Source organism: Limulus polyphemus, unplaced genomic scaffold, assembly GCF_000517525.1.
Source record: "Limulus polyphemus unplaced genomic scaffold, Limulus_polyphemus-2.1.2 Scaffold6105, whole genome shotgun sequence".
Lineage (NCBI taxonomy): Eukaryota > Metazoa > Arthropoda > Merostomata > Xiphosura > Limulidae > Limulus > Limulus polyphemus.
The window spans coordinates 13,371-23,349 of NW_013671715.1; the positions used below are offsets into that span (position 1 = coordinate 13,371).

Here is a 9,979-nt window from a genome sequence, read left to right on the forward strand (position 1 = left end):
TACAACGTTTCGACAAGGTTTTGTCATCATCAGGTACCTGATCAGCTTATATTAAAGTTTTTCTTCATTACCCATTTAAGCCGTCTCCAGCCATTATAAAGCCCGTGGATATTAGGTCAGCATCTGTACAAGGCCAGCTTAAGTGGTCATTGAACCACCAGACAAACATTTAGCAACAAATACCACAGCTATGTTTACAAAAGATCAGTAGCGGACTTTCTGATTCAAATTGTAAAAGTTCTGAAATAGAAATTATAATAATCTAAACTATAGGAATGTATAGTTGTAATATTAATACACTACAAATTTACTTACAGGGTGGACGGTTACACGGGTAAAATAGAGGTTCTGGTGTGATGACATAAAATAAATGGCCACTTGCCATAATAGAAGGTTGTGATGGTTTACTTACTGCATTAGAGGGCTGTAGTGGCTCTGTTGCCTGAATAGAGGGTTATCGTAACTCTACTACTTGATATAGGGTTGTGGAAGCTGTAAAAGAATGTGTACTCTCTTACCTGAATAGTGTCGTGTTGAATTTTTTTTTTTTTTAGATGGAAGGGTTTTGATAACTTGAATAAAGGGTTGTGGTAGTTTACAATGAGAACCAATGACAGATCAGTCTGTTATATTTATTTTGATTACTGTTACGTTCGACCCAGGATGTGACACTCTGGGAAAGAGAGCTCTTGTACGCTAGAGAAATTGCCTCCATGAAAAAACATATCCAGATGTTTAAATATAATTTGTAGTTACAGAATAATCTATTCATTGATAAAGATAACTCTTACAATGTACAGTTTTAAGCATACAATTATATTTCTTTGCGATCCAAGCAGAGGGTACATTTGAAATTAATAAGCTAGCGTGAATTATATCGCACAGATAGTAATACTGAAACTTGCAGAAATAAGAATGAATTCGTGGTACGTTAACCATTATTAATGAACTTATTGTATAAACACATTGAGAAATATGGAAGTCCAAGTCCGGTAAACATGGCCGGAAGTCTTGAATTCCACGAGGAATTGTTTCTTTCTTCCGCTGTGCACTTCCCTACTTCGTTCTCATTGCGAAACAACGGATCAACTTCATGCATGGTGGCCGTAATTTTAGAACCCATGCGTGATCGAGTTCGTTCCGAACGGACCCTTCGTAAAAGAAACACAATATTAATGATATTCTTTGAAAATGGAAGCAAACACAGTCACAGCTAGATAAACCAAACTTTGTCATGTCCCCCCCCCCTCCCCACACACATACACTTAAGCGGTACTTTGAAGCGAATCATAAACGTCTGTCCCTCGTCAGCCAACCCTTCATTCGTACTGTAGCTATTGAAAGCCTTTATTATTAATTACACGTCGGACGTGGACAATGGGTTTATTCATAATTTATGGTGAAAGATGAAAGGAATACAGGCTGGACAGAAGCTAACCTTACTGGATATGGATTCTCTTTATATATTGATTCTTGGGACATAAAAATGTTTTATTTAGGAACGAAGAAGAAGGCACTATTTAACTTGTCAGTTCCGCTGTTTAACTATGATAGTGTAAGACAACGAATCGCCGCAGGGCACTAGACCTGTTTGTAAACGGTTTCATTCAAGTTGCGTGAAACATAAAAAATCATCTTGGATATGTGTTATTTGTGTTAGTGTATCCTGCTGCTTTAACAATTACAGTACGTGTTACAGTCTTGGTTGGCTTTCAGATTACCTTTTCTTGTGGTTAAGTTATGGTCTCTGGTTTCTGAGTTGTTCTGTAACCAGATTAATATAGAAACAATAAACCAAGAGACACGTGGTATATACGGGCGTGTATAGAAATATAGGACATAATAACTTTTACCGAAAATTTAGCAAGAATTTGTTGTTTTTTTTATAAGAGCAAGGCCACACTGGGCTGTCTGTCGTTTCCACCGCAGGGAATCTAACCCCAGATTTTAGCGTTGTGAATATTACCGTTAACTCACCGAGGGACATTTAGCACGAAAAAATAAGTTGTTGTGATCCATTATATGAAACTTGTCTAACTCGTGTGTCATCACATCTGGACATAACAAGCAGCACCCGGTGGCCAAAATTGGTTTTTGATACTCGCGGTAGGCACAGTATATATGGCTCATTTCGTAGCTCGGAGTGTATGAAAAATAAATAAAAATGTAGTCAGTAGTTGATTGGATTTAATAACTACACAACGTAACACTCGGTTGAGCACTTAAACACTAAAACATTAATTATTTTTAAACTTTTTATTTTCGATTCTTAGGTTACAGCACAAAGCCGGTAACATTAAAAGCGTTCATTATTTCTAAACACACTTTAAATGGGTAATGTACCATAGGTGTATTAAATCAAAGCTGTGTATTTCAAACATTCGTCTTTCAGACTTGTATCGCTTTGCCTGTTTTCCGGTGGGGCAGCGCTAAGTTTACGGGCTTACAACGCTAAAATCCGGGGTTTCGTTCCCTGCGGTTGATCGAGTTCAGATGTTTCGTTGTGCAGCTTTGTACTAAGACAACGACAACACCGCTTAGCTTTACTAAGCGCGTGAGGGCGTGAATTTATTATTTATATAGGTCTCAGCACTTTACTTCTGTAACTACTTTTTAGGTTTAATAGTAGCAGGTATTTAGGTTCAAAAACCTGGAATTCTCAGAAATTAGTGGCAGGTATTTAGATTCAAAAACCTGGAATGCTGAGAAATTAACAAATTTCTCTTTGCCCCGCTCGTGGCGAAGACGGTGTAACTGGAAGTCTTCATGGAAAACAACAACAAAAAACCCTCTCTCTTTGCTCTTTATGTAGGATGTGAATATTATATTTTACAAAAATTAAACAAATTAGGCATTTTATTTTGTATTTAGAATATACGATACAAACGCGTTAAATATTTGTTCTGTTAAACTTTGCTTATCTTGTGTATACAAGTGCGAGAATATACACAATTTTAAAAAGTATTGACTTTTGTTTTTTAGAACTGTCTTGACTATCTTAATTTACTAATCTAGGTAACTGATTAAAACAGTCCTGATGGTTAGTACAATATTTTCTGTTCTTTGATTTAGTAAAATCTTGCAAACACAAATTCTTGTATAGTGTTTGCAGGAAAATGAATTATGGTCGAATATCAAGGTTGTACAAATATTTTCATGGCAGTTACCTTAAGTTGGGAGATTTGGAGTGACGTATGAAGTAAATATGCCATATTTTCATGGCAGTTACCTTACGTTGGGAGATTTGGAGTGATGTATGAAGTAAATATGCCATATTTTCATGGCAGTTACCTTACGTTGGGAGATTTGGAGTGATGTATGAAGTAAATATGCCATATTTTCATGGCAGTTACCTTACGTTGGGAGATTTGGAGTGATGTATGAAGTAAATATGCCATATTTTCATGGCAGTTACCTTAAGTTGGGAGATTTTGAGTAATGTATGAAGTAAATATGGCATATTTTCATGGCAGTTACCTTAAGTTGGGAGATTTGGAGTGACGTATGAAGTAAATATGCCATGTGTAGGCGACGTCCAATCAATTTCCCAGGCCATTATAATTATCAAACCCAACTGGTCCTTGAAATGCAAGGGTAAGGGGCATCTACACCAAACGAGAGTGACGTCACTTTGATAGGCACTCGCAGGACGGTTTTGTCAATGAATTGGTTTCATGTACGTATGTATACCTCTGAAGTAGAAATTAACCGTGTGATGCGCTTTGCCGTGAGTTAATCCCCTGATGGCTCAGTAGTTAGCTTGTGCGCTTATGGCAATCTAATTCGGTGCTCGATCCCCGTTGTGAACACGGCGCAGATAGCCCATTAAACAACTTTGTGCTTAAACAAACAAACAATACAATTTGGGCCGGGCGTGTCTTAGCTGTAAATCTGAGGGTTGATGGTTCGCGTTCCGTTGCTGCAAGAAGTGCTCCGCACTTACGGGTTTTGGAAGCACTATAAAACTAACAACGGTCAAAATTCCACTATTTGGTGAAACAAGAGTAGCCCAAGAATTGGCGGTGAGTGTTGTCGAGTAACTGGCTTCCCTCTGATCTGTAATTTCAAAATTATAGACCGCTGTGCTCACATAGCTATTATGTAGCTTTGCGCGAGAAGTCTAACAAAAACAAACAAACGCAAAAAACAACAACATAATTTTACATAACATTGGGTCCACCTATATATGTTTATTGGTGCCAAACATGACTTCGCTTGACTAATGCATGTTTCGTAAAGATAATCAGTATGATATACGTTTTTGAAGAGTTGAACGCATGCATTTTTACTTGCCTATTAAATGTGGTAGTGTTGGGCTAAATTTTCTCTTTTGTTTCTTATTAAATCATATTCATCTACGACCGTAGAAAAAAAACGGGAAAATAATACCAAGCAAAATAGCGAATTGCATGTAAAAAAAAAAAAGTATTCAGCAGAACTATCACACTTGAATTATTGTTTATATGTTTATCATGTTCTCCTAAAGGATTAGATAAATTCAGTTTTTTTCGCGTAGATGTACCACGCCCCCCAGTAGCACAGCGGCATGTCTGCGGACTTACAACGCTAAAATCCGGGTTTCGATACCCGTGGTGGGCAGAGCACGGATAGCCCATTGTGTAGCTTTGTGCTTCATTACAAATAAACATAAACATAGATGTACCACACTTTCCTGAATAAAACTTGCGTTTCTAAATGTGTTAACCGTGGAACAAATAATGTTTAAGAACTAATCATTTTAAATACGTGACTTACTTTTTGTAAGTACCGCATAAAAACCAGATTTAAGTTGTTGTTTTTTTATTCGTAAGCGTATAGCGTTTCGCAGCGATTTTTTATTTATTTATTTTTTCCCTGGATCTGAAGGAAACCAGAATTCCGAAAGGAACTCTGTTTTCTGCTTATTTGAAACTATTAATGACACTTGGGTTATGCACTTATTTGAAAGTATTAATGACACTTGGGTTATGCACTTATTTGAAACTATTAATGACACTTGGGTTAGGCACTTATTTGAAACTATTAATGACACTCGGGTTATGCACTTATTTGAAACTATTAATGACACTCGGGTTATGCACTTATTTGAAACTATTAATCACACTTGGGTTATGCACTTATTTGAAACTATTAATGACACTCGGGTTATGCACTTATTTGAAACTATTAATGACACTCGGGTTATGCACTTATTTGAAACTATTAATGACACTCGGGTTATGCACTTATTTGAAACTATTAATGACACTCGGGTTATGCACTTATTTTTCTTTATACCGAAACCCAATGTGTAAAATAAAGGGGCGGTATAAAAAGGACGACACTTCACAAGTGGAAGCCTCTGGGATGGGACAAAGGTGGGCCAGTTTACCAGCACGAGATAGGAAACCCATTCCTTGCAGACGAATTCATGCATGAAAATGTTGAAATGATATTACCAAAGAACGTTAGGCTCTTAACTCTGTGCGTGTGAAAAATCCTTGAGACGACTGGGTGCCAGTGTAGAATAATATTCAACGAGAACAAAATGGTGGAAATAATTCCTTTCAAAAGCAACGATTATTTTCTTCAAAGCTTCAAATGGTTAATAGAACGCACTAGTAATCGTATCGTGCCACGTAGAATATCTCTGTTCCAATGATGGTCATCCTTCAAATTTTATGATGTATCACAGGTATAAAGAAGAAAATTAGTTATCAGTAGCGCTTATTTCACAGTTGTACTTTTTCGGTAAAATTGACGCTGTTATATGAATGCATTACTATATTTTAGATTAAGATCTAAACCCTACAATAATAGGCTGTGTAAACGTTATGAACTCGTCTCTTTGAAAACGTGTAAGTAATACACATTTTCTGAGCAAAGTTACGTTTTCACGACTTTGAAGATCACGCAAGTTATCTTCCTCTGCATCCACGGATTAACCAAACTAATCAAAGAACACTGTTGTTTATTTCCCATATGTAGTGTCTCCCATTAATCTCGTTGTTGTATATGCACACAAAATGCGAATGTTTTGTTACCACGGTATTTCTGTTTTAATACGAATAATAAAACCACGTGCTCGTGTTCTAACCCGTATTCTCGCCAGATGTATCTCTAGGTACCTGTTCGTACATCCTCCGGCTGAAACGACTTTAGGCATATATGGAAGAAAAGAAAAATTGTCGGTGTTGTTTGATGTTAACTTGTGTTACCGCCCACTTTATAACCCCGCTTTCTGGAGGGAAATTCCCCTCTCTGAGATGGGGTCAGAAGAGGTATTAGCAAGATTTATAGATAAAACGTATACAGAAGAAAGATAAGAATTGTTTGTTTCGTCATCAGTTTTCCGTAAAGGCGTAGAACCGTCACACCCTCCACTCAGAATTCAAAGTAACACACAAGTGCCTGTGACAGTTTTCAGATAATTCTTGGAGTTTTCTTCACACTCGCAAATATTTTTGATAGACGTTAATTATGCTAATTCTGAATCTACACACCTTCTTTCAGTTTGTAGTACAAGTTAATGTAAATATTAATCAAAAAACGTTTCTGGTAACTTCACTCAGCACTTTCGAATGTTTATGGTCATTTTGTATTATAATTATTCTAATAAACACTTACATCAACTCTCTCACATTTACAGTTGTATTTCAGCACGAAGTGTGTTTTATATATAATATGTTGTTTTGAGTTGTATTTTACTCATCAGTTTTATTCTTTCGATTTAACCACGTTCAGGGTAACATGAAGAGTGGAATCCCCAGAAACCGGTATAACTCAGTGACAAGTGGTGAATCAAATGATAGATTGGGTTTCGTATTTAATATTTGTACATGAAAAACGTTTATATTCAAGCAGATGTTTTCCTGTACTCTTATATAACTTAGTATATCATGTAATACATAAATTTTTCTAATAGCAATAATTTAAGACCAAGTTTTTAGTCGCGTCATAGCGTCTCATAGTTTTTCTTTTTTCGAGTACAAACTTTTAGCTCGTAGCTCCGTCATATCTTGACCGATTTGAGATATAATTACAGTTTTGGATTCAGGAGGTCAAACCCTTTCGATTGATGTATTTAAACATGCCCAAGGTCTCATAGGTTAATTACTCTAATCCTGCTTAAAATAATTTCAGTTTGAGGGTAGGCTGGTAGAGAACCTGATGAGTAATAAAATCGAATCGGGTATGCGCGCGCCTCACGCTTGATATTGCTGGCGCAGAAAAATATAGTTAATAAAAAGGAAAATAAAGGTCTCGTAAATTAATTTACTCTAATCCTGCCTAAAAGAATTTCAAGTGCCGCGGCTATTGAGGATTCCCCCAGGTTTTACTTCACTGTGGATAAAGTAGAACTTAAATCAAACAAATTCATTCTTTATTCAAGCTGTAAATACATATTGCACGAGCAATAAATACATCTCTGCTTACAGGGAAGCCAACACACTTAAAATATCACCTATTTACTTTTTTATTGCAGATATTTTTATGCAATGGCATTGAGCAATATGTAAAGGTGGTCTGGACTGAACTCTTTAGTACTGTTACGACAGTGGAAGTCTTGTGACGCTAGTAACATGTCATGAGATTCTAGAAATATCATGTCCGTTCGTGAAGCCTCGAGTGTTCTCCAGACGCCCTCTATTTCGTATATATATAAGACCGGCGAGAAGTGATGGCATAGATATGAATAATTGCAGATTGAAGAGATAGAGACGGACAATTGAGTCAAGCGCGGTAGTAAAGAGCGTGAATCGTTCGTTGTGAATTATAGCGTGTGTTAAGTTAAAGTGGAAATTAAGTTTATTGCAAAGTTGAATTGAGAAATAATAAACTAGTTTTAATTAAGAAAGGACTTGTATCGCTAAGTCTTTTTTTTTTGGAAAGAATTTCTACGGAAAATTAACCAACGACCAGAGACATAACAGTACTGTATCGATTTTTCTGCCGGACGTTCTGAGTATATTCTGTAAACGTATGACAGCCGACTTTTGGGATACCTTATGTACGTGTTTCTGTGTCATAGAATAAACTTTCACAGATATGTTAAAAATAAACTTCACCTCCATCCACTGAAACCTCCTGAAGGTGATCTTTATTGCTAGCAATTTATAGGAAAACTTTTACCCTATCTTTACCCGCCGGCGATCTGTGGTTAAGTGTTTGTAGCATGGGTCTCACTTACGTTGTTAGTCCGTTCTGAATCAAACACCGAGCAGTTTTTTAGTCCAGATTGTCTCTATCAAGTTTCCTTGTAAAGGGAAGTTGTTTGTGTCGTGTATTTTTATTAACATCATGTGGCCTATTGAAAATAATGCTAATTAAAATCTTGGATATGTGTTGATTGGGTATTTTGTGCCTAAATACGAAGCATAATCCACAAATAAAACCATCAATTAAAAAAAAAAACAATGTTTTACCTCAAAAAATAAATTCTAGGTGCTGTTCGATCCATGTTAGTGACTGTTAAAACGTAGAAATAAATTGATTCTTATTGTTGTGTAAAAAAGAATATAGAAATGTGACCTCTCAACTAAGACAAAACATGATTTGAAGGAAGTTCTTCTGGTCTATGCTAATTTAATACTTTATTCTAGGTAAAAGCGCGACTCTAATAAAAGCCTTGAGTGCAAATCATGCATCTGTGGCCATTTTTAAGGTTATCAACGTTCATTTAGTTAAATGGCACGAAAACCTTTCGTCACGACACCCAAATGTGAAGTCGAACTACAGTTCTCAAATTGATAATCCAACAGCAACTTAAATTATACCGTTCCTCATGTGTTCAGTGTAGAAGGATGTATTGTACAGAGAAAGGATCCGCTTTGGTTCATTTTAACCACTTGAAGAAAGTGTCTGAACAATCACCCAATCACATTGGTTTAGCAGAGAGGGTGGAAAAGCAATATTCCTTTACAGGTAACGTTGTATAAGACACATAGAAAAACAAAAATTCCCATCAAGAATTATTTTCAACCACATGATATTATTCTAATGTTGACACATTAGGTCATTATCATAATTTTTCTACCTAATGTCAGGCCCCCCAGTGACACAGCGGTATGTCTGCGGACTTGCAACGCTAGAATCTGGGTTTCGATACCCGTGGTGGGCAGAGCACAGGTAGTCCATTGTGTAGCTTTGTGCTTAATTACAAACAGACAAAAACGTAATGTCAGCACATTGGGTCATTATCATAATTTTTCTACCTAATGTGCAAGGTAATTATGACTTCTCTGCATAATGTTAACATATATAATTAGATCATCATGGGTTCTTTACCTAAAGTCAAAACAATTGGTCATCATCATAACTATCTTTCTAATTTTAGTACATTAGGTCATTATCTTAATTTATCTTCTTCGTTGATGAGCAACTGTTTAATAGTGAGAGTCCAAACTTATGGCAACCTGAAAGTTAAGGGGACACCTGTATATTATCTCAGTGTAACGTTAACTTGTTAAAATAATAATAAATAATACATAGTTGTACTTACAATATTAGTGGGAGCACTATTATATTTTGTTTTATTGTTGTTTATGTGAACAACGGAATCCAGATCAGTGTGTATTCTTATAGTAGGTAACAAAACAAAAGATGTTAAAAGGGTTTTAATTTTAATTGAATAAATTTCCTGGAACTGGATCTATGTCATTGTCGAGAATGTGCGTTTACAGAGGTATCTACTTCCAAACATTCAGTTGAGCGACCACTTTTCCAGTTCTGGAAATCTTCATGTAAGAATAGGTTACCAAAAATAATTACCACTTGCTTCGAAAACTTTTGGACGGAAGTAAAAGTAATCATCTGCTTGAAAGTTACACGAGTCCAACTGTAAAGTAATTGGCTGCTAAAATACACGAATCCAACTGTAAAGTAGTTGGCTGCTAAAGTACACGAACCCAACTGTAAAGTAGTTGGCTGCTAAAGTACACGAACCCAACTGTAAAGTAGTTGGCTGCTAAAGTACACGAACCCAACTGTAAAGTAGTTG

The 9,979-nt window shown here is 36.2% G+C and overlaps 1 protein-coding gene across 1 annotated transcript in view; it reads left to right on the top strand.

Moving 5' to 3' along the window:
* The window catches only part of LOC106473353 (G1/S-specific cyclin-D2-like), a gene marked incomplete at its 5' end in the record, with an annotated part of 32,666 nt that overhangs the window by 11,323 nt on the left and 11,364 nt on the right, over nt 1–9,979 (top strand). The window lies entirely within an intron of this gene.